Source organism: Lepisosteus oculatus, chromosome 14 (genome assembly GCF_040954835.1).
Source record: "Lepisosteus oculatus isolate fLepOcu1 chromosome 14, fLepOcu1.hap2, whole genome shotgun sequence".
Taxonomy (NCBI): Eukaryota; Metazoa; Chordata; class Actinopteri; order Semionotiformes; family Lepisosteidae; genus Lepisosteus; species Lepisosteus oculatus.
In genome coordinates this window covers 46445233-46469527 of record NC_090709.1, presented here as the reverse complement: position 1 = coordinate 46469527, position 24295 = coordinate 46445233, and the positions used below count along the sequence as shown (strand labels likewise).

The window sequence follows — 24295 nt, the reverse complement described above, 5'->3', positions numbered from 1 at the left end:
ATGAAAAGCTTCTCTGTGGCTGCACCACAGAGGTGAACAGAGAGATGAGGCCTCATTTGGGAAAGCACAGCAACACTTAATTCTGTCTTATTAACAATCATTGCCGCTGCATATCCGCCCTTTTTGAAGGTCACGAGGTCCTGAGGCGTTGTTGCCTTCAAACCAAAACAGAGTTAAGTGATGTCCCATGTAATTAGAACATTAACCTTAAATGTCCACATTACTCCTCGAGAATTCATACTGGAACCAGCATTGGGAACAAACAGGATGAATAACATCTGGAGTATGTATAAACACGGTAGGAGACATCATCTCAGTCTAGGAATTACACATCAGGAAGTTCACTGTCAATATCTGATACCTCTGTAGTAGATATTTGGGGAGAAGTCACTTCCCTTCTTTTGACATGCTACCTTTGACTCATTCATGCTACCCAGAGTACATCTTGATGTGAGAGTACAGCATTCAGAGTACATCCAGTCATGATCCAGCTACCCGGCAGTAGTGTTACAATAACAACAGTTCCTGTTCCCAGCCCCCCGATAAACCACAACTGGATATATCAATGGATAGATCCCACACTGTATTATTATTATTTAGAGATAGGCTCGCTGTTTGTTCCTCAGGCTAGTACAGGAGATCACGCACTGTATTATTATTATTATTGAGATACAGGCTCACTGTGTGTTCCTCAGGCTGGGACAGTAGATCACACTGTATTGTAATTATTGAGAGGCTGACTCACTTTTTCCCAGACTGGGACAGGAGATCACACACTGTATTATTATTATTGAGAGACAGGCTCACTGTCTGTTCCACTGGCTGGGGCAGGGAATAACACACTGTTGTAGTGTGCTCTCATGAGGCACCAGTTCTGTAGGGGTTTGGGCATTTACTGGGACAATTATTTTTGTGGCAGTAAATCACAAAATTGATTCTTTTAATGGTCTTGGAATCCAACCATGCGATATAACTCAAACAACGCACACACAGGTACTAATACACGAGGATACATTTATTAATATATAGAATATGCATGTAAACCTAACAGATCTTATCGTAAGGGTTTCCATAGTGTAGTGTAGCCACGCACAAAAGGGGATTGGGGATTCACCTAGCGCTGTGATCGAACAGACCCACTCACCTCTTAGTGTGGCGGGATCTGCACAGTGCATATAGCAGCGCTTCCTGCTTTCACTTCAATGTGCTTCCTGATGTCGAGTTGTGTGCCGTGCGGAGGCTCGGAAAGCGAGAGCAATGAAAAGGTGCACGACCATAGTGCCTTTAGTGTAAATAATGTTCAATCTGAAATTAAAGAATTATTATTCAAATGATTGTTTAGGCATTGTATGCTAGAGCTTAAAAATTCTGTTCCAAGTTGATAAATTTGTGTAGGTAACAGTTTAAATGCATTTTTCCACTGTTTACAAATCATCAGTATGGTAACCACAGCAACAGGCGCCACGTCACTGTCCACGGCTAGGTGTCTCGCCTTCGTCACAAAGAGCGGTGTGACGTCACGGACAGCAACTAATACTAATCCTAGTGTCTTCATGTTAAATTTAGTGTGAGTATAATCGGTAGTTTTAATATTAATGATAGTTTTCATGTGAGTATTAATGATGATAGTGCTATTGATTGTTTTAATGCTAGTATTCCTGTTAATATTAGTGATAATTACAGAGATAAGGTTAGATTATTTACACTAGTAGTCATGTTAGTTTTAGTGATAGCATTACTGTTATTATTAGTATTATTAGTGTAGTAGTATTTTGTGTCAGTGTTAGGATGATAGTGTAAGTCTTAGTGATAGTGTTACTGTTGCAATATTAGTGGTATTTGTATTAGTGTTATTTATAGTGTATTTGTAGTTATGAGTGTATGTGTCTGTTTGTGTGTGGGGTTTGTGAGGAGTGTGTGGTGTCTGTCAGTGTGTGAGTGTGTGTTTGTGAGTTTGTGGATGTGTGTCTATAAGTATTCGTAGTGTCTATGTGTGTGTCTGTGAGTGTGTGTAGTGTCTTTGTGTGAATATTTGGATGTGGGTCTTTCAGTGTGTGTGCATATATCTGTCAGTGTGTGTGAGTATGTGTATAGGTGGGCTTGGGATCCACTGCTGTGTCTGACAAAGGTGACCCATCAACAGGTGTTGAGGTCCAGAGTCACTTGTGAGCGATTCCTGCTTTCACTTCAACGCGCGTCCTTATGTCGAGTCGTGTGCCGTGCAGAGTCTCTGAAAGTGAGAGCAATGAAAAGGTGCACGGTGCTGTGAAAGAAGACACAGAGAAGTGAAAGGCAGTCCTTTCTCTAAGGAGGTTGAAGGAGAGTGACTCCCCGTCAGGGAATCGAACCCCGGTCTCCCACGTGACAGGCGGGGATACTCACCACTATACTAACGAGGAAGACATCGCTCTTGTCGACACCCAGCATCGTGTCCCGACCCAGCATGCTGGAAGCCGACGCGTGCTGTGATTCCTTTACGGAGCAGAAATGACAACCAAGGAGCCGAGAGATCATTTCAGCATTTCGCGTCTGAACGGAAAACACAAACGACCAACTCGGAATGACTTGCCTTTGACGCTTATCAAAGCGTTCTTTGTGCACGACGACTGCGCCGCCTAGCAGATACAAATGGGTTGTACAACTTTGAACTAGCAAATGGTTGTAAATGGTTCGATCTGTCTCCCAGAATCACCAGGGCGCACGCACACACACACACCAGTAACGTCGAAGTGCTCTGCTTCATTTCTAAGGGCAACTCAACTTTCACTCCTACCCTGAGAAAAGAAAAGACAGCGTCTGCAGCAACAACAGCTCAAGTCTCTGCACAGGAGCTAAGCTGCCCCCATCTCCTCTGCGGCTCCTGCGGAGTGGAGTCCTGCCTGGAGCCGTGTTTGCAGGCGGCGGCTCCCCGCGCCCTGTCTGTGCATCGTGTCCAAGGGCTCCTGGGAGGAAGAGAGAGCCCTCCCACTCGGGGGCTTTTCCACGGTCTGTGTGAGGAGGGGCGGGTGTGTCCAGTAGCTTATCGAGCGGAAGCCTGGGGCGGCGGAGAGCTGTGATCGTGCAGACCTTGAGGTGTCACCTCTTTGTCTGCTTTCCCGCCCCCCCTCCGCCCAAGCTCTGCTCCAAAGTAGCCCGGCAACCCCTCACACCTGCACGTGTCACAACCTAAGGTGCGGTCATGAGACACCCATGGGGTGTCGTTCTGTTCTTGCTAATTGTTTCCTGCCCGTCGCAGGCAGGAGTCCATGCGAGGAAGATGCGCTGGACAGAGCTCAGAGGGCGCAGCTGGGTGGCTTTCCTTCTGCGTGACGTTCCTGCAACACTCTCCCGCTCCTCTTGGTGCGCTCATGCCGCAACACAGGTAGGCTGGAGCAGGTGGCTGTGCACTCTATGCAGCGCTGAAATAGCTCAGTTAGGAGAGCGTTAGACTGCCAATCTAAAGGTCCCTGGTTCGATCCCGGGTTTTGGCATTTTGTTTCATTGCGCCCTTTGTTCCTCTTTCCAGCGCCCCCTTCCTAAAGTGACGCGTCCCTTTCTCAGCCCGAAACGCAAGCGAGACACCAGCAGTGGTCCCTGCAGGTTTCAGTAGTGTAGTGTCTATCACGTTCGCCTAACACTCAAAAGGTTCCCGGTTCGAGACTGGGTGGAAACAGCCTCGTTTTGCACGCTCCTGTACTTCACAGAGGTATTGAGCGACCGGTCATTTGTTCCCAATGTATTTCCGGTGCCTTCATGCACTCTTGTACCAAACGCACGTTCCTTCTGTACGCGGAGCCGATCATTTGCAATTGGGCTGTGCCGACAGACCAGGACGAGCTCTGTCGGCTCAAAAGCAGCGCAGGACCTGCAAGAACAACAGAAAGATTAGCATCCAGCGGGTGCTTCTTAGTGAGCCCAAGATCTCATCAAGAATCGGCTCCAGCAACAGGGCTGGGCGCATTGTTCCATTCTCCGACCACTCTCGGTGTAAACAAGTCCCTCCTGGTCTCTGCTTGAATTGCACTTTCCTGCGTTTGCTTTGGTGTAACTGGCTTCCCCCGCATGGACGAATGTGAAGAAGATCCTTAGTAAGTCATTGATTCTGCCGTGGCCCTATTCTGCCGTGACCCAGATTCGAACCGGGGTTGTTCCGGCCACAATACAAAATACTGACCACTATACGATCACAGCGAGTTACCGAGACAGACACAGGGGGGTTGGAAAGGAAGTACTCTCTTCGTGTGACACTAGTCGGAAAAGTCCTGACGTATTTCAACTGAGCCCTAGTATACATCGACCCTTCGACACTCTGAGTGCCAACTCTCTTGTGTGTTTTCTCCACCAAGCAGGTCATGAAGGCAGCAATTACAGTTTGCTTACATGACGCACGGCACAACATGGCTGTATGCTCCCATATGGTCTAGCGGTTACGATACCTGATCTTCACCCACATGGCCTGGGTTCAACTCCTGGTATGGGAAGGTTTCCATTCTGCCTCCTGCTTTCCAAAAGATCAGCACCATGTACAAAGGAGCCGCATTTAAACCACTCGATCATGTGTAAAACGTACGAGAAGAGGGGGCGCATGTTTTCAAGCGAGGACCTCTCGCGTGTGAGCCGAACTGATCATCTCTGCAGCTTGGAAACTTGCAGGAGGTGGGAGGGGTGACTCTGGTAGACAGTGTTGACCTTCGGCAATAGGATTCATACTCTCCAAGATGATATCTGCACTTTCTGGAGAGGAGATATTCTCCACTTCAGTAGCCCGATTTTGTCGATTGTGTGGAGAGGGCTGTAGAATGTGGGACCCTGGTGTGAGAGCATGGTCAATCAGCGCACTCCAACAAAGATACTGGAAGCAGCTGAATAGCATTGGTGAAGCTCAGCGCTGGGCCACTGGGCACAAGTTCCCATCGTTCCCTTTCTCAGCCCAAAATGCAAGCAAGACACCAGCAGCAGCCCCTGCATGTTTCCGTAGTGTAGCAGTTATCACGTTCGCTGTGTGACTCTGTTGGTGAAGCTCTTCTGTGCCTAGACCTGTAGGAGGAGCTTCTCCCACACAGCCCTGTCAGTTTCACAGTGCCCATCCTCTCCCTGAGACACTGACACAAGGAGGGTCGGGACCTCAGTTTTCCGCCTCCCCTGAAGGACAGCGCCTGTTTGCGCAGTAGAGTGTCGCCATCAGGATGCTGGGGCATGAGAAAGCCACATGGACCGCAGGGTGAGTGCTCCATACTGGTCCCAGTAACACCTCTTGCAGGAGCAGCAGCAACATGAGCTTTTCAGGGGGGAATCTCCCATCCTGATGCCGGCCAGTCTCACACCTGCTGGGCTGCTGTGGGTGAGCCCAGTCATGAGTCGCAGTTACCAGGGAGAAACGATACAAGCGAAGGATTACTCAGCTCTCAGCACTTGAAAAGACCAACAAATGACTCGTTCCCGCCGGAGCTGAATGTACCTGCATGTGTTGTGTTGTCTACTTCCTCCGCCCCGTTGTGTTTGCGGTTATTGTCTTTGAAGCCGGCCCCCGAGACGAGACGGGCTGTTCCTGTGCCCCAATTAACACTTTACAGGTGCATTGTGGCCATTGTCGGTGGTCACACGCGATAAGATAAGGTGGAGGAGAGCGGGGCATGCCCAGCGCCAGACATTCGAAGAGGGGGCTGTGCGAGGTGAGGTGAGGTGCAACATGCCGGAGCCCTGACGCTGCTAATGCGGAGCACTTGTTGAACTGGCATTGAAAGGACATGTGCGCACGGAGCGAGCCTTCCCTGCGGCGGAGCGTGGAAACTTTCTCCCCGCGCTGCAGGAGTAGTGTGCGCTGCAGCGGTGCCGAGAGAACAGCACAGAAGGCAGCAGGCTCTGGAGAGCGGGTAAGAGACGGAGCCTTGTGGGCAGGCGAGCAGGCCCGTTTTTTGGAAATTGCTGAAAAGGCTCCAGTGTTTGTTCGGTGCGTGGCAGGCGCACGACGCGAGCCTGCGTAGCGATTTGTGGGTCTGGTGCTATGCAAATGAGGCCGAATTGCATCCCGGGACATGCTGCGAATGCGCATTGGCGACTGCAGATGTGTAGGAAACGGCGTGCTCGTTTTCTCGTTTTGCCCACCCTTTTGAGTGTTAGTGTGGCGTGTGAGTGTGCGAAAGAGTGGGCCCAGCAGGAGGCAGTGGCGTGCGGGGCGAGGAGCTGGGCTAGGCTGCGCACTTTGTGCTGTGGGTCCGGGCCGCTTGCAGGGCCTTATATAACTTATATTTACCTGGCAGGGGAGATACCTTGATCATCCTGTAGGTGGAGTAGTTGGATTGTTTGCTTGTTTTGTGGAAGCAGTGTTTGTTTTGCAGTTTACGAAATGGCAACTTTTGGATCCCGCAAGAATGCTGTGCGTTTTGAGGTTTTGGATGACCTCTTCATGGATCGCATGCAGTTCAGTAGAAAAGTGTTGCAGAAGGAACTTGGCTTTGAACCTCGGCACTTGGATTTCATCTTCGCTCTCCCAGGTCAGAAAGCATTTGAGGTTGTTTTTGCTACCTATTCTCTGTTTGAACGATGTGTGGATGTGTTTGAGGCAAAAAGAGGGAAAGTTCCTGCCCTTGAGAAGGTCAACTTGCAGCCTCTGACACAGAGAGAGAGGAAAACAGTGCATGTTGTTATGTTCTCGAATCTGGCAAAGACGGAGGACATTCAAACCTGGCTTAACCAGTACTGCACCGTCCACCATGGAACTGAGGTTAGAGATGTTGACAGTATAAAAACAGGAGGCAAGGAAATTCGAGGTTCGTTTGCTACCGGACAATGTAAATGGAGGCTTAAGGCACCTGCCCTCTACAATCCGGCTGGGCACCTGCAATGGCTATGTTTTTTATGTGGGACAACCAAAGGTGTGTCAGCGCTGTGGTGCTGTGGGACACCTGGCATCGTCCTGCACTGTGAAATGCTGCAAGACCTGTGGCAAACAGGGACATTTATCCTCTGACTGTTCAATGCTACCAAATTGCAATTTATGTGGCTCGGAAGGACACGTTTTTAAGAACTGCCCTCACGCCTACGCCAATAAACTCAAAATGAGAAAGGATGAGGCAGTGCTTGTTTCAGCCAAACCGGCCTGAAAATCCAAAGCAAATAACAAGTCAAACAAAGAACCCTTGTTGGACAAAGACTCTCAGCCTCCAGCCAGGATCAGTCCTGCTGTGGCTCCGGGGCCGGTGGAAGAGAAATCCACTACGCCCCCACAACTGCAGACTGCACCAGACACGCACGAGGGTTTGAAAACCCAGAGAACAGCGAGGACCCCTCCCCCACTCCTGCTCCTCAGAACGAGGGCCAGTGTGGGGTCCCCCGGTGAAGCGGGTCCAGCGAGGATACCCAGGATTCAGCAGAGCTGCTTTTCTCAGACTCTGCAAGTGCTACAGATGCCCTCCTCTCCTCCATCCAGTCCATCACGGAGGATCTGCAGCAGCTGGTGGGTGAGGGGGAAGAGGAGACTGGTGCATCGGCTGCACCCCTTTCCCCTCAGTGCTCCCAGGAGCTGGACTTGAGGAAAAGGAAAAATGACTCTGTTTTCTCCCCGAGCGAGGAGGAAGGAGAGCATGGTGATGGGGACAGCTGGAACCCCTCCACCCCTCCCTCTACCCCCTTCCTTGAAATGGACTCTGTGAACGCTTTTACTGCTGCCACCCTGATGAAGGCTCATTCAGAGGATGGCTGGCAGGAAATTGGTAAGAAGAAAAAGAAAAAGAAGTAAATCAAGAGAGGTATAAAAGCTTTGAAGATAGGTGGGATAAAGGGCCTTCTGATTGGTCAGGGGACAATAACAACAGAACCTCTGGCGTGGCCATTCTTTTCAAAGGATGGGCATTCAAATTGAAAAGTATTCAGAGGGTCATAGATGGCAGGTTGCTGTGTGTGGATGTCGAATGGGGGACCGTTAACCTGCGTCTAATCAATGTGTATTGTCCTACTGACGTTGGAGGAAGGGTGGAGCTACTCAAAGCACTCTCTCCCCTATTGTTATGTAGCACAGACGTGATAGTGGGAGAGGATTTTAATTGTATCTTAGAGCACACAGATAGGCAGTCTAGCTCTCCGATAAAATTGGATTCCAGCTCACTGGCCCTGCAAAACTTAGTTCAAGACTTTAAACTCTCAGACACATATAGATGTATATATCCCACAATAGCAGGATATACATGGTCAGGGAGGAATAGCAGCTCCAGAATTGACTATTGCTTTGTCTCAGAGAGAGTGAAAGTTGTTGGGGTCACTCTTCAGCCTGTCTTCTTCTCAGATCATCAGGCTTTAGGGTGTAGAGTGGAACTCCAGGGCGGGACTGTCTTTGGCCCAGGCCTCTGGAAACTCAACACAAAGCTGCTAGAGAATGAGGGGGTAGTATCCCGCTACAAGGAGAAACTATCACAGTGGCTGTCCTTGCAGTGTCTGTACGAGTCAGTAGGAGAGTGGTGGGAGGAGGTGAAGGTGAGGACAAAGGCCTTTTTCATGGATGAGGGAAGGAAGGCTGCTGCCAGACGGAGAAGAGTGCTAGCCAGGAAACAGAGGCAGCTGCAGCGTCTCTACACGAGACAGTGGCTTCGATGTGCTCGAGGATATCACCCTTTTAAAAAAGGATGTCCGGAGCATAGCGGAAGAAAGTAGTCGAGGAGTGCTGTTAAGAAGCAGAGTGCAGTTCTTGGACGAAAATGAGAAGTGTACTCGCTTCTTTTTCAGGAAAGTGGTAGGCTCCAAGTCTGTCATGGAAAGTGTAGTTGATGAGGAGGGAAGAGAGAGAACAGAGCCGAGTGCTATCCTGTCCTGCATCGAGGCCTTCTTGTCACGGACGTCCAAGGGGACTAACCGTGGGGAGCAGGAGGGCGGAAAAAGACCCATATGCTTAGCGGCGATACGGGAAAAAGGCCCGGGCTCATTAGTGCAAAGAGTTCAGGAATGCCGTATAGAAACCTGTGCCCTCAGGGAGCGGACGTGGGGCGCCCTGGTGCTAGGCGGGTCTCAGGACATCCGAACGTCAGTGCTGAGCGAGGACAGAGTGCAAGACCCTGAAATATTTAGCCAAGGGAAAGAGAGGGACAGGAAGGACAGCAGACCAGAAACTAGGGACAGGACAGAGAAGGACCGCCCTCTGGCTGCAGAGGGCGTGACACTTCTACTCAAGAATGTACAGCTCTACAGAGGTAAAGGATGAAGAAATTCATTTTTTTACCTCAAAGCTAGAAAACGTTTTGAGTGAAGAAGATAGGGAAGTACTTGAGGGGGATTTGACAGTAGAAGAGCTGAGAGGCTATGGAGAGCTTACAGAAGGGGAAAACGCCGGGTGCTGACAGGCTCCCTAAAGGGGTGTCTGCTTTTACTACTTGCACGAATGAAGGCAAAAAAAAAGCCAATCGATGTGAACGAACGGCGCTTTACAGAGGAGTACTGCCTGACTGGATCGTTGATGAACGACAGAGGCCACTCCGACCTCTTCTCGGTTTTCTTCAATGACTTACTAAGGATCTTCTTCACATTCGCCCATGCAGGGGAAGCCAGTTACACCAAAGCAAACGCAGGAAAGTGCATTTCAAGCAGAGACCAGGAGGGACTTGTTTACACCGACAGTGGGCGGAGAATGGAACAATGCGCCCAGCCCTGTTGCTGGAGCCGATTCTTGATGAGCTCTTGGGCTCACTAAGAGGCCCCCGCTGGATGCTAATCTTTCTGTTGTTCTTGCAGGTCCTGCGCTGCTTTTGAGCCGACAGAGCTCGTCCTGGTTTGCCGGCACAGCCCAATTGCAAATGATCGGTTCCGCGTACAGAAGGAACGTGCGTTTGGTACAAGAGTGCACGAAGGCACCGGAAATACATTGGGAACAAATGACCGGTTGCTCAAGACCTCTGTGAAGTACAGGAGCGTGCAACACGAGGCTGTTTCCGCCCGGTCTCGAACCGGGGACCTCTCGCGTGTTAGGCGAACGTGATAGCTTCTACACTACGGAAACCTGCAGTGACTGCTGCTGGTGTCTCGCTTGCGTTTCGGGCTGAGAAAGGGACGCGTCACTTTAGGAAGGGGGCGCTGGAGAGAGGAACAAAGGGCGCGATGAAACAAAATGCCGAAACCCGGGATCAAACCAGGGACCTTTAGATCTTCAGTCTAGCGCTCTCCCATCTGAACTATTTCGGCGGTGCAGAGAGCACACAGCCATCTGCTCCAGCCTTCCTGTGTTGCAGCATGAGCGCACCAAGAGGAGCGGGAGAGTGTTGCAGGAACGACATTCAGAAGGAAAGCCACCCAGTTGCACCCTCTGAGCTCTGTCCAGCGCATCTTCCTCGCATGGACTCCTACCTGCGACGGGCAGGAAACAATTAGCAAGAACAGAACAACACCCCATGGGTGTCTCATGACCACACCTTAGGTTTTGACACGTGCAGGTGTGAGGGGTTGCCGGGCTACTTTGGAGCAGAGCTTGGGCGGAGGGGGGGCGGGAAAGCAGACAAAGAGGTGACACCTCAAGGTCTGCACGATCACAGCTCTCCGCCGCCCCAGGCTTCCGCTTCCAGCTACTGGACACACCCGCCCCTCCTCACACAGACCGTGGAAAAGCCCCCGAGTGGGAGGGCTCTCTCTTCCTCCCAGGAGCTCTTGGACATGACGCACAGACAGGGCGCGGGGAGCCGCCGCCTGCAAACACGGCTCCAGGCAGGACTCTGCTCCGCAGGAGCCGCAGAGCAGAGGAGATGGGGGCAGCTTAGCTCCTGTGCAGAGACCTGAGCTGTTGTTGCTGCGGATGCTGTCTTTTCTGCACTCGGGGTAGGAGTGAATGTTGAGTTGTCCTTAGAAATGAAGCAGAGCACTTCAACGGCACGGGTGTGTGTGTGTGCGCCCTGGTGATTCTGGGAGACAGATCGAACCTGGGCTAAAAGAGAGGGGGCTTAGCCCTCTTCCATTTGCTAGTTCAAAGTTGTACAACCCATTTGTATCTGCTAGGCGGCGCAGTCGTCGTGCACAAAACGCTTTGAAAAGCGTCAAAGGCAAGTCATTCCGAGTTGGTCGTTTGTGTTTTCCGTTCAGACGCGAAATGCGGAAATGATCTCTCGGCTCCTCGGTTGTCATTTCTGCTCCGTAAAGGGATCACAGCACGCGTCGGCTTCCAGCATGCTGGGTCGGGACACGATGCCGGGGGTTGGAGAGAGCGATATCTTCCTCGTTAGTATAGTGGCAAGTATCCCCGCCTGTCACGCGGGAGACATGTCACGCGATTCCCCGACGGGGAGTAGCTTTTCTTTCACCTCCTTAGAGAAATGACTGCCTTTCACTTCTCTGTTTTCTTTCACAGCGTCGTGCACCTTTTCATTGCTCTCGCTGTCTGACCGGGGTAAAGTTAGCTTGAAGTTCGAAAACGATTTTGCCACGCCTGTAGCGTTTACACGAAACCTCTTAGAATCGCGAGAATACTTGCTTTGTGCATAAAATACATTGTGAATGCTTTCTCAGCCTTTACTTTTTCGTTTATATTACATTTTTTGGACCAAGCACGAATATTCTTTTGTCCATATCTTCGCAACGGAAGCACAGAACGCCTTCAAACCAAATGCATTTTAAAGACCACGACGTGGTCTTTCCACAGCCTCTACATCAAAGTATCAGTGAGCTAATTATCTTTTTTTAAACCTCCGGTTTTTCATCGATGCGTAATTACGCACTAACTGGAACCCGGGGGACCGCTGTATACACAAGCTCACAACGCGAGAAATACTGTTCAATACGGCTTCATGCAAAAAACCCGTATATGACTATAGGCAACAGAATAGTGGAGTCCTGCCTGGAGCCGTGTTTGCAGGCGGGGGCTCCCCGTGCCCTGTCTGTGCGTCGTGTCCAAGAGCTCCTGGGAGGAAGAGAGAGCCCTCCCACTCGGGGGCTTTTCCACGGTCTGTGTGAGGAGGGGCGTGTGTCTAGTAGCTTATCGAGCGGAAGCCTGGGGCGGCGGAGAGCTGTGATCGTGCAGACCTTGAGGTGTCACCTCTTTGTCTGCTTTCCCGCCCCCCCCTCCGCCCAAGCTCTGCTCCAAAGTAGCCGGGCAACCCCTCACACCTGCACGTGTCACAACCTAAGGTGCGGTCATGAGACACCCATGGGGTGTCGTTCTGTTCTTGCTAATTGTTTCCTGCCCGTCGCAGGCAGGAGTCCATGCGAGGAAGATGCGCTGGACAGAGCTCAGAGGGCGCAGCTGGGTGGCTTTCCTTCTGAGTGACGTTCCTGCAACACTCTCCCGCTACTCTTGGTGCGCTCATGCCGCAACACAGCAAGGCTGGAGCAGGTGGCTGTGGGCTTTGCGCATCGCCGAAATAGCTCAGTTGGGAGAGCGTTAGACTGAAGATCTAAAGGTCCCTGGTTCGATCCCGGGTTTCGGCATTTTGTTTCATCGCGCCCTTTGTTCCTCTCTCCAGCGCCCCCTTCCTAAAGTGACGTGTCCCTTTCTCAGCCCGAAATGCAAGCGAGACACCAGCAGCGGTCACTGCAGGTTTCCGTAGTGTAGCGGCTATCACGTTCGCCTAACACGCGAAAGGTCCCCGGTTCGAGACCGGGCGGAAACAGCCTCGTTTTGCACGCTCCTGTACTTCACAGAGGTCTTGAGCGTCCGGTCATTTGTTCCCAATGTATTTCCGGTGCCTTCGTGCACTCTTGTACCAAACGCACGTTCCTTCTGTACGCGGAGCCGATCATTTGCAATTGGGCTGTGCCGACAGACCAGGACGAGCTCTGTCGGCTCAAAAGCAGCGCAGGACCTGCAAGAACAACAGAAAGATTAGCATCCAGCGGGGGCCTCTTAGTGAGCCCAAGAGCTCATCAAGAATCGGCTCCAGCAACAGGGCTGGGCGCATTGTTCCATTCTCCGCCCACTCTCGGTGTAAACAAGTCCCTCCTGGTCTCTGCTTGAAATGCACTTTCCTGCGTTTGCTTTGGTGTAACTGGCTTCCCCTGCATGGGCGAATGTGAAGAAGATCCTTAGTAAGTCATTGAAGAAAACCGAGAAGAGGTCGGAGTGGCCTCTGTCGTTCATCAACGATCCAGTCAGGCAGTACTCCTCTGTAAAGCGCCGTTCGTTCACATCGATTGGCTTTTTTTTGCCTTCATTCGTGCGAGTAGTAAAAGCAGACGCCCCTATTCTGCCGTGACCCGGATTCGAACCGGAGTTGTTGCGGCCACAACGCAAAGTACTGACCACTATACGATCACAGCGAGTTACCGAGACACACGCGGCAGGGCGGAAAGGGCTGTGCTCTCTTCGTGTGACATAATTCGGAAAAGTCCTGACGTTGCATTTCAACTGAGCCCCAGTATACATCGACCCTTCGACACTCTGAGTGACAACTCTCTTGCGTGTTTTCTCATATTTATGTAGTTTGCTTGCATGATGCCGGGAACAGCATGGTTGTTCGCTGCCATATAGTCTAGCGGTTAGGGTTCCTGGTTTTCACCCAGGCGGTTCGACTCGGTTTTGCCTCCTGCTTTCCAAAAGATCAGCACCGTGTACGAAAGAGCCGCATTAAAACTACTCGAACGTGCAAAACGTGCGAGAAGAGGGGGCGCTTGTTTCCAACCGAAACTTCTCGCGTGTGAGACGAGCTGATCATCGCTGTGGGAGGGTTACTCTGGTAGACAGGGCTGACCTTCGGCAATAGGATTTAAAGTCTCCAAGATGATATTTGCACTTTCTGGAGAGGCGATTTTCTCCACTTCAGTAGCCCGATTTCGTCGATTGCGTGGAGAGGGCTGTAGAATGTGGCGCCGCCTTTCCTGCTCCGTCCATGACAGGCGTGCTGGTCTCTGGAGAGAGAGCACGGTCCATCAGCGCACTCCAATAAAGGCACTGGAAGCAGCTGAATCGCATTGGCGAAGCTCAGCGCTGGGCCGCTGGGCATGTCGTACCACTGTTTCCGTAGTGTAGTGGTTATCACGTTCGCCTCACACGCGAAAAGTCCCCGGTTCGAAACCGGGCGGAAACAGACATATTTTGTCGCCAGGCACAAAAGGGGATTGGGGATTCGCCTAGCGCTGTGATCGAACAGACCCACTGGACCCACCTCTTAGTGTGGCGGGATCTGCACAGTGCATGTCACAGCGCATCCTGCTTTCACTTCAAGGCGCGTCCTGATGCACCCCAGTCTCCCGCGTGACAGGTGGGGACAGGTGACAGGTCCTATACTAACAAGGAAGACATCGCTCTCTCCGACCCCCGGCATCGTGTCCCGACCCACCGTGCTGGAAGCCGACGCGTGCTGTGATTCCTTTACGGAGCAGAAATGACAACCGAGGAGCCGAGAGATCATTTCAGCATTTCGCGTCTGAACGGAAAACACAAACGACCAACTCGGAATGACTTGCCTTTGACGCTTCTCAAAGCGTTCTTTGTGCATCGAACAGACCCACTCACCTCTTAGTGTGGCGGGATCTGCACAGTGCATGTCGCAGCGCTTCCTGCTTTCACTTCAATGTGCTTCCTGATGTCGAGTCGACTGCCGTGCGGAGGCTCTGAAAGCGAGAGCAATGAAAAGGTGCACGACGCTGTGAAAGAAAACAGAGAAGTGAAAGGCAGTCATTTCTCTAAGGAGGTGAAAGAAAAGCTACTCCCCGTCGGGGAATCGAACCCCGGTCTCCCGCGTGACAGGCGGGGATACTTGCCACTATACTAACGAGGAAGACATCGCTCTCTCCAACCCCCGGCATCGTGTCCCGACCCAGCATGCTGGAAGCCGACGCGTGCTGTGATCCCTTTACGGAGCAGAAATGACAACCGAGGAGCCGAGAGATCATGTCAGCATTTCGCGTCTGAACGGAAAACACAAACGACCAACTCGGAATGACTTGCCTTTGACGCTTTTCAAAGTGTTCTTTGTGCACGACGACTGCGCCGCCTAGCAGATACAAAGGGGTTGTACAACTTTGAACTAGCAAATGGAAGAGGGCTAAGCCCCCTCTCTTTTAGCCCAGGTTCGATCTGTCTCCCAGAATCACCAGGGCGCACACACACACACACCCGTGCCGTTGAAGTGCTCTGCTTCATTTCTAAGTGCAACTCAACATTCACTCCTACCCCGAGTGCAGAAAAGACAGCATCCACAGCAACAACAGCTCAGGTCTCTGCACAGGAGCTAAGCTGCCCTCATCTCCTCTGCTCTGCGGCTCCTGCGGAGTGGAGTCCTGCCTGGAGCCGTGTTTGCAGGCGGCGGCTCCCCGCGCCCTGTCTGGGCGTCGTGTCCAAGAGCTCCTGGGAGGAAGAGCGAGCCCTCCCACTCGGGGGCTTTTCCACGGTCTGTGTGAGGAGGGGCGGGTGTGTCCAGTAGCTTATCGAGCGGAAGCCTGGGGCGGCGGAGAGCTGTGATCGTGCAGACCTTGAGGTGTCACCTCTTTGTCTGCTTTCCCGCCCCCCCTCCGCCCAAGCTCTGCTCCAAAGTAGCCTGGCAACCCCTCACACCTGCACGTGTCACAACCTAAGGTGCGGTCATGAGACACCCATGGGGTGTCGTTCTGTTCTGGCTAATTGTTTCCTGCCCGTCGCAGGCAGGAGTCCATGCGAGGAAGATGCGCTGGACAGAGCTCAGAGGGCGCAGCTGGGTGGCTTTCCTTCTGAGTGACGTTCCTGCAACACTCTCCCGCTACTCTTGGTGCGCTCATGCCACAACACAGGAAGGCTGGAGCAGGTGGCTATGGGCTTTGCACACCGCCGAAATAGCTCAGTTGGGAGAGCGTTAGACTGAAGATCTAAAGGTCCCTGGTTCGATCCCGGGTTTCGGCATTTTGTTTCATCGCGCCCTTTGTTCCTCTCTCCAGCGCCACCTACCTAAAATGACGCGTCCCTTTCTCAGCCCGAAACGCAAGCGAGACACCAGCAGCGGTCCCTGCAGGTTTCCGTAGTGTAGCGGCTATCACGTTCGCCTAACACGCGAAAGGTCCCCGGTTCGAGACCGGGCGGAAACAGCCTCGTTTTGCACGCTCCTGTACTTCACAGAGGTCTTGAGCGACCGGTCATTTGTTCCCAATGTATTTCCGGTGCCTTCGTGCACTCTTGTACCAAACGCATCCTGCTTTCACTTCAATGCGCGTCCTGATGTACCCCGGTCTCCCGCGTGACAGGTGGGGACAGGTGACAGGTCCTATACTAACGAGGAAGACATCGCTCTCTCCGACCCCCGGCATCGTGTCCCGACCCACCGTGCTGGAAGCCGACGCGTGCTGTGATCCCTTTACGGAGCAGAAATGACAACCGAGGAGCCGAGAGATCATTTCAGCATTTCGCGTCTGAACGGAAAACACAAACGACCAACTCGGAATGACTTGCCTTTGACGCTTCTCAAAGCGTTCTTTGTGCACGACGAGTGCGCCGCCTAGCAGATACAAATGGGTTGTACAACTTTTAACTAGCAAATGGAAGAGGGCTGAATTAAGAGACAAGATTTAAAAAGGGTTAACTTAAGTCAGTTCTGCCTGAAAATTAGACTTCTAAGCAACAGGGGTTTATGGCAGGAAAGGGGGTTAACTGATAAGGATTCCAGATGCGAGGGGGCATAATCTTAAACTGACCATTTGGCCAGGGTCTCTTAACTGGCCAAATACCATGACCCCCCCCTTACCATAACACCGAATGACGTCTGAAGCAGGAAGGAAGGACTATATAACCTAAAAGTTTTTACCGGCACATCGAACAATACTTCGGTTTTGTTGTTTCTTGCGGGAAACAAGACTTCGGCTTTATTGTTCCTTGCATGCAATACACTCATCTGTTTTACTTCATCTCGGGATCCAGAACCTTATTCTTTCTGTTACAACAAATTTGGCTTAGTCTTCGGATGCTCCAGAAGGCGCAGAACTTCCCATCGGTAGGAGAGACGGTCAGCGCTCACATTACTAAGAGGTATGGACTCCTCTTTTTTTAAAAAAAAAGTCCCGACTCTCTCTGATCGATTGGGAAATCTCTGCTCCCTGCGAGAATCGCCCGAGATGACGGAGTAAACGTGAGTTCCTGAATTCCTCTGGCCCGGGGAAGACACCGGTGTATGTAATGGGTGGTTTGCTGTAAGCCCAGAATTTGGTCTGGCAGGCGGTCCGCGGTATTGTGTACAGGCGTTCGAAGCTGGTGTAGGCGTCCCACACTGACAGATTGAAGAAACTGAGTCTCTTTAGTCTGAAGGGAGTGTCTCACACTGACAGGCCGGAGGAACTGAGTCTCTTTATTCTGAAGGGAGCGTCTCACACTGACAGATTGAAGAAACTGAGTCTCTTTAGTCTGAAGGGAGTGAACCCAGGTGCCCTGTGCTGAGCCAGGATCAGGGTGGAGTGGCGATTGCCATGATCCGGCGAGCACAAAGCTTCATCAGCTGCCCTTTGCCACAGGAGGTAAGAGGATGTCCAGTGATGACGTGCTTCCCTGTCCGTCGTGGCAGTGAACAGGTCCTGGTTACAGGATCTCTAAAAAAGGAAATAAAGACTGAAATCAGATCCGACCCACCGTGCTGCCACGGCGACGGTGCACTGCCCAGTGAAAGTGGCAGCCTGTCCCTGGACTGTGGGTGGAAACTGGAGCACCTGGAGGAAACCCCCACAGACCAGGGAGAGAACATGCAAACTCCACACAGACAGCACCCACACCCCAGGTCCAGCACTGTGAAGCATGCCCGACGATGCGGAAGGGCTTTTACAAATGAGTGTGTAACTCACACTGGTGCCCAGGATGGCCTGCTACCGGAACGCAGCCTAATTTTCTTCATGCAGTTTGTTCGAAGCGGTTCGCAGGAGCTGGAGGTGAGGACTGAGCTGGGGTCCAGTGTGCGAGAGTGACTGCTGATGTCACGTGTGTGTGTGTGTGTGTGTGTGTGTGTGTGTCTGGATCATTGTGAGCGCCGTCAGGTTTGTGTATTTAAACAAGAGGACGTGTCTGTTCGGGTCTGACTCTGTGTGAGGGTGCAGCTCTAACTGTGCGCGCTGGCCTGTCTATCTCTCTACACTGCATGAGGGGCTAAATCTGCCTCCGAGAGCCCGACTTTTCAGAAGAAAAATCTATGAAAAGGCACGGCCTGGCCCTCTTCTCTTGCTCCCGATATATAACACACTGGGGGATGAAGCTGGTGTCTTCAGCTGTAACCCTAGCTATTTATGCAAACAGCTCTTTTATGAAAAGCAGCTCTAGGCCTAGACAAGAGGAACAGATTAAACAAATCTTGGATTTATGACTTATTCAAAGCAGACTGAGCGCTGCTATACTGTATGTAGGAGCCAGAGATGAAGAATGAGCTATTTAAGGAAATCAGGAGTGTGAGAGAGGGAGTGTGTGTTTTTCCTCCCAATAGGGAAGGCTTGTGGTTCTTTCTGCTTTTCTGCACAGGCTGCCAACGTGAGTACGTGTTGGGTTCTTGGTTTGAATGCTCGAGTTGTCAGGCTGGCGTTTTTTGTTCCTGTTGGAGCCCATAATTGTGAACAAGGCGCTTGAGGACGTCTCTGTGCGGGTGTGAATTTGTAATGAGGTGTGTGTGCCTCTCTGTTTCAGTATAAAAAATGCATTTAAGACATTCAGCCTTTTCATGTTCCTAATATTCTTTCTTTCTCGACAATAATAACTAAGGTGGCTGCTGGAAGAGGTGTTAATGGGGCCAGCAGGGGGCGCTCTCACCCTGCGGTCTGTGTGGGTCCAAATGCCCCAGTCTAGTGATGGGGACACTGGACTGTAAACTGGCGCCGTCCTTCGGATGAGACGTAAAACCGAGGTCCTGACTCTCTGTGGTCATTAAAAATCCCAGGGTGTTTTTCGAAAAGAGTAGGGGTTTTACCCCAGTGTCCTAGCCAAATTTCCCATTGACCCTTACCAATCATGGCCTCCTAATAACCCCCATTTATGAATTGGCTTCATTACTCTGCTCTCCTCCCCACTGATAGCTGGTGTGAGGGGAGCGTTCTGGTGCACTATGGCTGCCGTCGCATCATCCAGGTGGATGCTGCACATTGGTGGTGGTGGAGGGGAGTCCCCATGTCCTGCAAAGCGCTTTGAGTGGAGTGTCCAGAAAAGCACTATATAAGTGTAAGCAATTATTATTCATTATAATGTAATAAGTCTATTATTTCTCACCCCTCCATTGCAAGGCATACACAACACAAACACCAGGAACAATTATCTCAGAGCCAGTTAACCTCCCAGAAGAAATAAAAGGTGTTAAAAGTAAGTATCTCCTTTAGGTGAGGACAGACTGGGTCAAACAAAAACAACATTTGAAGTGAATTGCAAATGTACTGAGTTGTGATGCAACTGTAACTTGAACCTAACATGACTGGGGCGTGCATTTTTGAAATTGCATTTTCAGAGCTGAAATACAAATGAAGCTGATCGCAGTCCAAACTCAAGGTATTATTGTAAAACTAAATATTCAACATGTTTCTACCTGTCCCTTTTCAGCTCACTCAGAAGTCCATAGCCTGCAGCCTGGTGCCTCTCTGTCTCTCTCCCTCCACACTGCTGGTCCAGTGGAGGTGCTGTTTGATCCTGCAGGATCTGTCCAGTCTCGTATAGTCTTACTGAGCAGAGCAGGGCTCCCTGGCCCCAGGTACGAACAGTGAGTGTCAGTGCAGAACAGCTCTCTGACACTCCGCTCCCTCACTCCAGCTGATCAGGGCAACTACACAGTGAGGGACCTTAAGGGAAGCAGTATCAGCACTGTGATCGTCACTGTGGGTGGTAAGCAGGTCTACAGTAGGGTCACTAGAGGGCTCTATATTCTTGACAGAGTGTGTTCTTATATCATCCTCTGTCCTGATTGTCTTTCAGCTCACAGAGACACTGTCACCCTGCAGCCTAAAGCCTCTCTGTCTGTCCCTCTATTCACTGGAGAGCCAGTGGAGGTGCTGTTTGATCCTGCAGGAGGTGGAAACTGGACCTCAGTGTGTTCTGTCCAGAACAGCACAGCCAGCTGTGTCCCCCAGTACAGTTTTTTTTTTTTTTTGATGATTAGCCATATGTTGATTACAATATTGTACATAATGTATAATTTGAACTCGATATTTTTCAGGAGTGAATGATTGTATATTTTCAGAATAAATTTCGAAACCAAATTATTGTCCCTCGATCTCTGTCTCTCTCTCACCCTGCTGTCTGTCTGTCCCTGCCTCTCTGTCTCTCTCTTTCAGCCCCGTCTGTCAGTCTGTCTGTCCCTCGATCTCTGTCTCTCTCTCTCTCTTTCCTCTCTCTCTCTCGGTTTGTTTGTCCCTCAATCTCAATCTTTCTCTTTGCCCGCTGTCTTTCTGTGCCTTCATCTTTGTCTCTCTCTCTCCTTCCTTTCTGTCTGTCTCTCTGTCTGTCCTGCGTTGTCCCAGCTGGGCCTGTCTCCCCGGCTCTCTGCCTTCAGCTCTGTTCGCCGATGTCCCACCAGCCCGTCTCTCTCTGAGCCTGTCTCTTGACTTGCAGGAGGAAGAGGAGGTGGAGACAGCTCCTTCGGCAGGAGAGAGGAAGGAGGTCAGTGCTGGTCCCACCCTGCTTCCTGTCCTGTCTGTGGTGGAGTTTCGCCGTCTTGTCTGTCCCTGGTTCTCAGTGTCTCTCTCTCTTTCAGCCCTGTCTGTCAGTGTCTCTCTCCTCCTCCTCTCTGTCCTCAGTGTGTCTCTCTCCTCCTCCTCTGTGTCCTGTGGTGTCCAGTCAGTGTGTCTCTCTCCTCCTCCTCTCTGTCCTGTGGTGTCCAGTCAGTATGTCTCTCTCGTCCTCCTCTCTGTCCTGTGGTGTCCAGGCAGTGTGTCTCTCTCCTCCTCCTCCTCTCTGTCCTGTGGTGTCCAGTGGGTCAGTATTAGTGGGCTACACCCAGGCTCACTCACCGCGAGTGTGATCTCAGCAGAGTCTCTGTGCTCTTGGGACACTTGACTCACCTGTCTCTCTCTTCCTCTCCCTGTGTTGTCCCTCTCCTGCCCCCTCTCTCCCTCCTCGGACTCCAGCTGGAGGAGGTCAAATCACCACCTCCTGTGAGACAGAAGAAAAAGAAGGTGGGTAATGCTCTGATCCTCTCTTTACTCTTGTCCAGTGTCCAGTCAGTGTCCAGTCAGTGTGTCTGTATGAACCCCTCTCTCTCTCAGTGCAGTGTTCATGTACTGGAGTGTCCACTCAGTGTATCTGTATGAAACCCTCTCTCTCAGTGCAGTGTTCATGTACTGGAATGTCCAGTCAGTGTGTCTGTATGAACCCCTCTCTCTCAGTGCAGTGTTCATGTACTGGAGTGTCCAGTCAGTGTGTCTGTGTGAACCCCTCTCTCTCTCAGTGCAGTGTTCATGTACTGGAGTGTCCAGTCAGTGTGTCTGTATGAACCCCTCTCTCTCTCAGTGCAGTGTTCATGTACTGGAGTGTCCAGTTGTGTGTCTGTATGAACCCCTCTCTCTCAGTGCAGTGTTCATGTCCTGGAGTGTCCAGTCCGATTCTTAACGTGACTCTCCTGTCTCTGCTTCAGAAGCGCTGGTGCATCTTTTTAAACTCCCTGAGCTGCGTGTCGGTGGAGACAGATGATCAGGATGAGCCGATGGAGGCGGTGGAGACTGTAGGTCAGGAGAGGAAGAGCGAGGGAGAGGAGGAGCAGGCTGCCGGGAAGGACAAGAAGAAGAAGAGGAGGTGCAGGTGAGCAGACAGGGGGGCGCCGCCCGGTCGTGTCTGTGATTCAAGGAAGAGTCTCCTCTTCCTGTTTGATGTCATGGTGACGTCTGTGTCTGTGTCCCTCACACCTGCAATAACAATATTCTTTCCAGGTTCCTTTCCTGGTTCTGTGCCAGCTAGGATCGGAGTCGCCTTCCCCACCAAGGACTGGACTGGACTGGACCGGAGCTGAGGGACACCAGACTGGACTGGACTGGAGCTGAGGGACCCCAGACTGTGCTGGACCGAAGCTGAGGGACCCCAGACTGTGCTGGACTGAAGCTGAGGGACACCAGACTGGACTGGACTGGAGCTGAGGGACACCAGACTGGACTGGACTGGAGCTGAGGGACCCCAGACTGTGCTGGACCGAAGCTGAGGGACCCCAGTCTGTGCTGGACCGAAGCTGACGGACACCAGACTGGACTGGACTGGAGCTGAGGGACACCAGACTGGACTGGACTGGAGCTGAGGGACCCCAGACTGTGCTGGACCGAAGCTGAGGGACCCCAGTCTGTGCTGGACCGAAGCTGAGGGACCCCAGTCTGTGCTGGGCCGAAGCTGAGGGACACCAGACAGTGCTGGACCGAAGCTGAGGGACCCCAGACTGTGCTGGACTGAAGCTGAGGGACCCCAGACTGGACTGGACTGAAGCTGAGGGACCCCAGTCTGTGCTGGGCCGAAGTTGAGGGACACCAGACTGTGCTGGACTGAAGCTGAGGGACCCCAGACTGTGCTGGACTGAAGCTGAGGGACCCCAGACTGGACTGGACTGAAGCTGAGGGACCCCAGTCTGTGCTGGGCCGAAGTTGAGGGACACCAGACTGTGCTGGACCGAAGCTGAGGGACCCCAGACTGTGCTGGACTGAAGCTGAGGGACCCCAGTCTGTGCTGGGCCGAAGTTGAGGGACACCAGACTGTGCTGGACCGAAGCTGAGGGACCCCAGACTGTGCTGGACTGAAGCTGAGGGACCCCAGACTGGACTGGACTGAAGCTGAGGGACCCCAGTCTGTGCTGGGCCGAAGCTGAGGGACCCCAGACTGTGCTGGACTGAAGCTGAGGGACCCCAGACTGGACTGGACTGAAGCTGAGGGACCCCAGTCTGTGCTGGGCCGAAGCTGAGGGACCCCAGTCTGGACTGCACTGGAGCAGAGGGACACCAGTCTGGACTGGACTGGAGCTGAGAGACACCAGACTGGACTGCACTGGAGCAGAGGGACACCAGTCTGGACTGGACTGGAGCTGAGGGACACCAGACGTGACTGGACTTTTGTAAAGCATCAATAAAATTTTTTTTTAAAAAATCTGTTTAGCTTTTGGTTTTTTCCCTCCCCCCCCCCCCCCCCCAAGGCTGCTGCTGGGAGAGGTGTGAGTGGGGCCAGCAGGGGGCGCTCTCACCCTGCGGTCTGTGTGGGTCCTGATGCCCCAGTATAGTGACGGGGGACACTGGACTGTAAACAGGCGCCGTCAAACCGAGGTCCTGACTCTCTGTGCTCATTAACAATCCCGGGGTGTTTCTGGAGAAGAGTAGGGGTGTTACCCCAGTGTCCTGGCCTGATTCCCCCCCTGGTCTTGACCCATCGAGGCCTCCTTATCACCCTACCTCTCTGAACTGGCTCCATCCCTCTGTTCCCTCTGCTGTGTGCTGAGCGGACTGGAGCATAATCCAGGTGGGGGCTGCACACTGGGGGGGCTGGAGGGGATCCCCCTGACCTGGGAAGAGCTCTGAGGGGAGGGTCCAGACTTATTAATTATTATTATTATTCGTGCTGCACTGGGCTAGCGCTGTAGTCTCTTCGAAACGTTTTGAACTGCCAGAAGAAGTTTTCACAACCCGGACTCGTGAAGGTACAGGTCTTCTCCCATCGTCCGGAGCAAGGTGTATCGTGTCCTGGTGATTTCTCCCGTTTCGAACGGAGTTTAATGTCGCATTTCTACTTTATTAGAGAGAGGCACTGAACATCCTGTGATAGACTACTGTCCTGTCCAGGGTGTGTGAGTGTGTGTGTGTCCTGTGATGGACTGCTGTCCTTTCCAGGGTGTGTGTGTGTCCTGTGATGGACTGGTGGATCACAATATTAATTCTCCTCCTTGATTCCCTCCTTCATCGCCAGAGTGAAAGCGGGACACGGCAGTAAAAGCTCAGCCCTGCGGGTGGTGGTCCTCTCGGCCACACGGGGGCGCTGTGGCCCCACGGGGGGGTTATGTTCAAGTCCCGCTGGGAATCGCACCGACGCGGCGGAGTTCGTGAACGTCCCAGACACCAAAAAAACGAGAGAGAGAAAAAAGGTCGTTTTCGAGGTTCAAGAAGCAACCCCGAGATTCAGAGTTTCCCCGCTGAGCTTACTCTGCCGAAAACACGCAGGTTTTATTTTTTTCCCATGCCCCCCCTCACACAGGCCGTTTCTGTAGCGTGAAGTTGTGTTTTTTTGCGAGGCGGTCGGTGAGGGGCGAAATTGTATTTATTTTTTCCCACGGTCTGAAACAGAAACAGCCGGGTGGTGTTGTAGAGAGGTAGACGTTCCTGGTTTACCTCGTTTGCGAAGCCCGTTTTTTTTGGGGGGGGGGTCGTGAGGTCCCACGCAGCGCTCGGAAAAGAAAATGGCGTCTCTTTTCCCCGCAGGACGGGGGGGACCCGTGTTTTTTGGACGTGGCGTGGCCCGAAATGTCCGCCCTTGGGCGCTAGA

The 24295-nt window shown here is 52.1% G+C and overlaps 9 non-coding genes across 9 annotated transcripts; 6 read left to right on the top strand and 3 right to left on the bottom strand.

Annotated features, from left to right (window-relative positions):
- Positions 1-2327: 2327 nt before the first annotated feature.
- On the bottom strand, positions 2328-2399 carry trnad-guc (transfer RNA aspartic acid (anticodon GUC)). Its single transcript has one exon. It is a non-coding gene; the product is annotated as a tRNA-Asp (tRNA).
- Positions 2400-3397: 998 nt separating this feature from the next.
- Positions 3398-3470, top strand: trnag-gcc (transfer RNA glycine (anticodon GCC)). Its single transcript has one exon. It is a non-coding gene; the product is annotated as a tRNA-Gly (tRNA).
- A 6600-nt stretch (positions 3471-10070) lies between these two features.
- On the bottom strand, positions 10071-10143 carry trnaf-gaa (transfer RNA phenylalanine (anticodon GAA)). The gene has a single exon. It is a non-coding gene; the product is annotated as a tRNA-Phe (tRNA).
- Positions 10144-12299: 2156 nt separating this feature from the next.
- trnaf-gaa (transfer RNA phenylalanine (anticodon GAA)) lies at positions 12300-12372 on the top strand. The gene has a single exon. It is a non-coding gene; the product is annotated as a tRNA-Phe (tRNA).
- Positions 12373-12481: 109 nt separating this feature from the next.
- On the top strand, positions 12482-12554 carry trnav-aac (transfer RNA valine (anticodon AAC)). The gene has a single exon. It is a non-coding gene; the product is annotated as a tRNA-Val (tRNA).
- A 1340-nt stretch (positions 12555-13894) lies between these two features.
- On the top strand, positions 13895-13967 carry trnav-cac (transfer RNA valine (anticodon CAC)). Its single transcript has one exon. It is a non-coding gene; the product is annotated as a tRNA-Val (tRNA).
- A 621-nt stretch (positions 13968-14588) lies between these two features.
- trnad-guc (transfer RNA aspartic acid (anticodon GUC)) lies at positions 14589-14660 on the bottom strand. The gene has a single exon. It is a non-coding gene; the product is annotated as a tRNA-Asp (tRNA).
- Positions 14661-15684: 1024 nt separating this feature from the next.
- trnaf-gaa (transfer RNA phenylalanine (anticodon GAA)) lies at positions 15685-15757 on the top strand. The gene has a single exon. It is a non-coding gene; the product is annotated as a tRNA-Phe (tRNA).
- A 109-nt stretch (positions 15758-15866) lies between these two features.
- Positions 15867-15939, top strand: trnav-aac (transfer RNA valine (anticodon AAC)). The gene has a single exon. It is a non-coding gene; the product is annotated as a tRNA-Val (tRNA).
- Positions 15940-24295: the final 8356 nt, after the last annotated feature.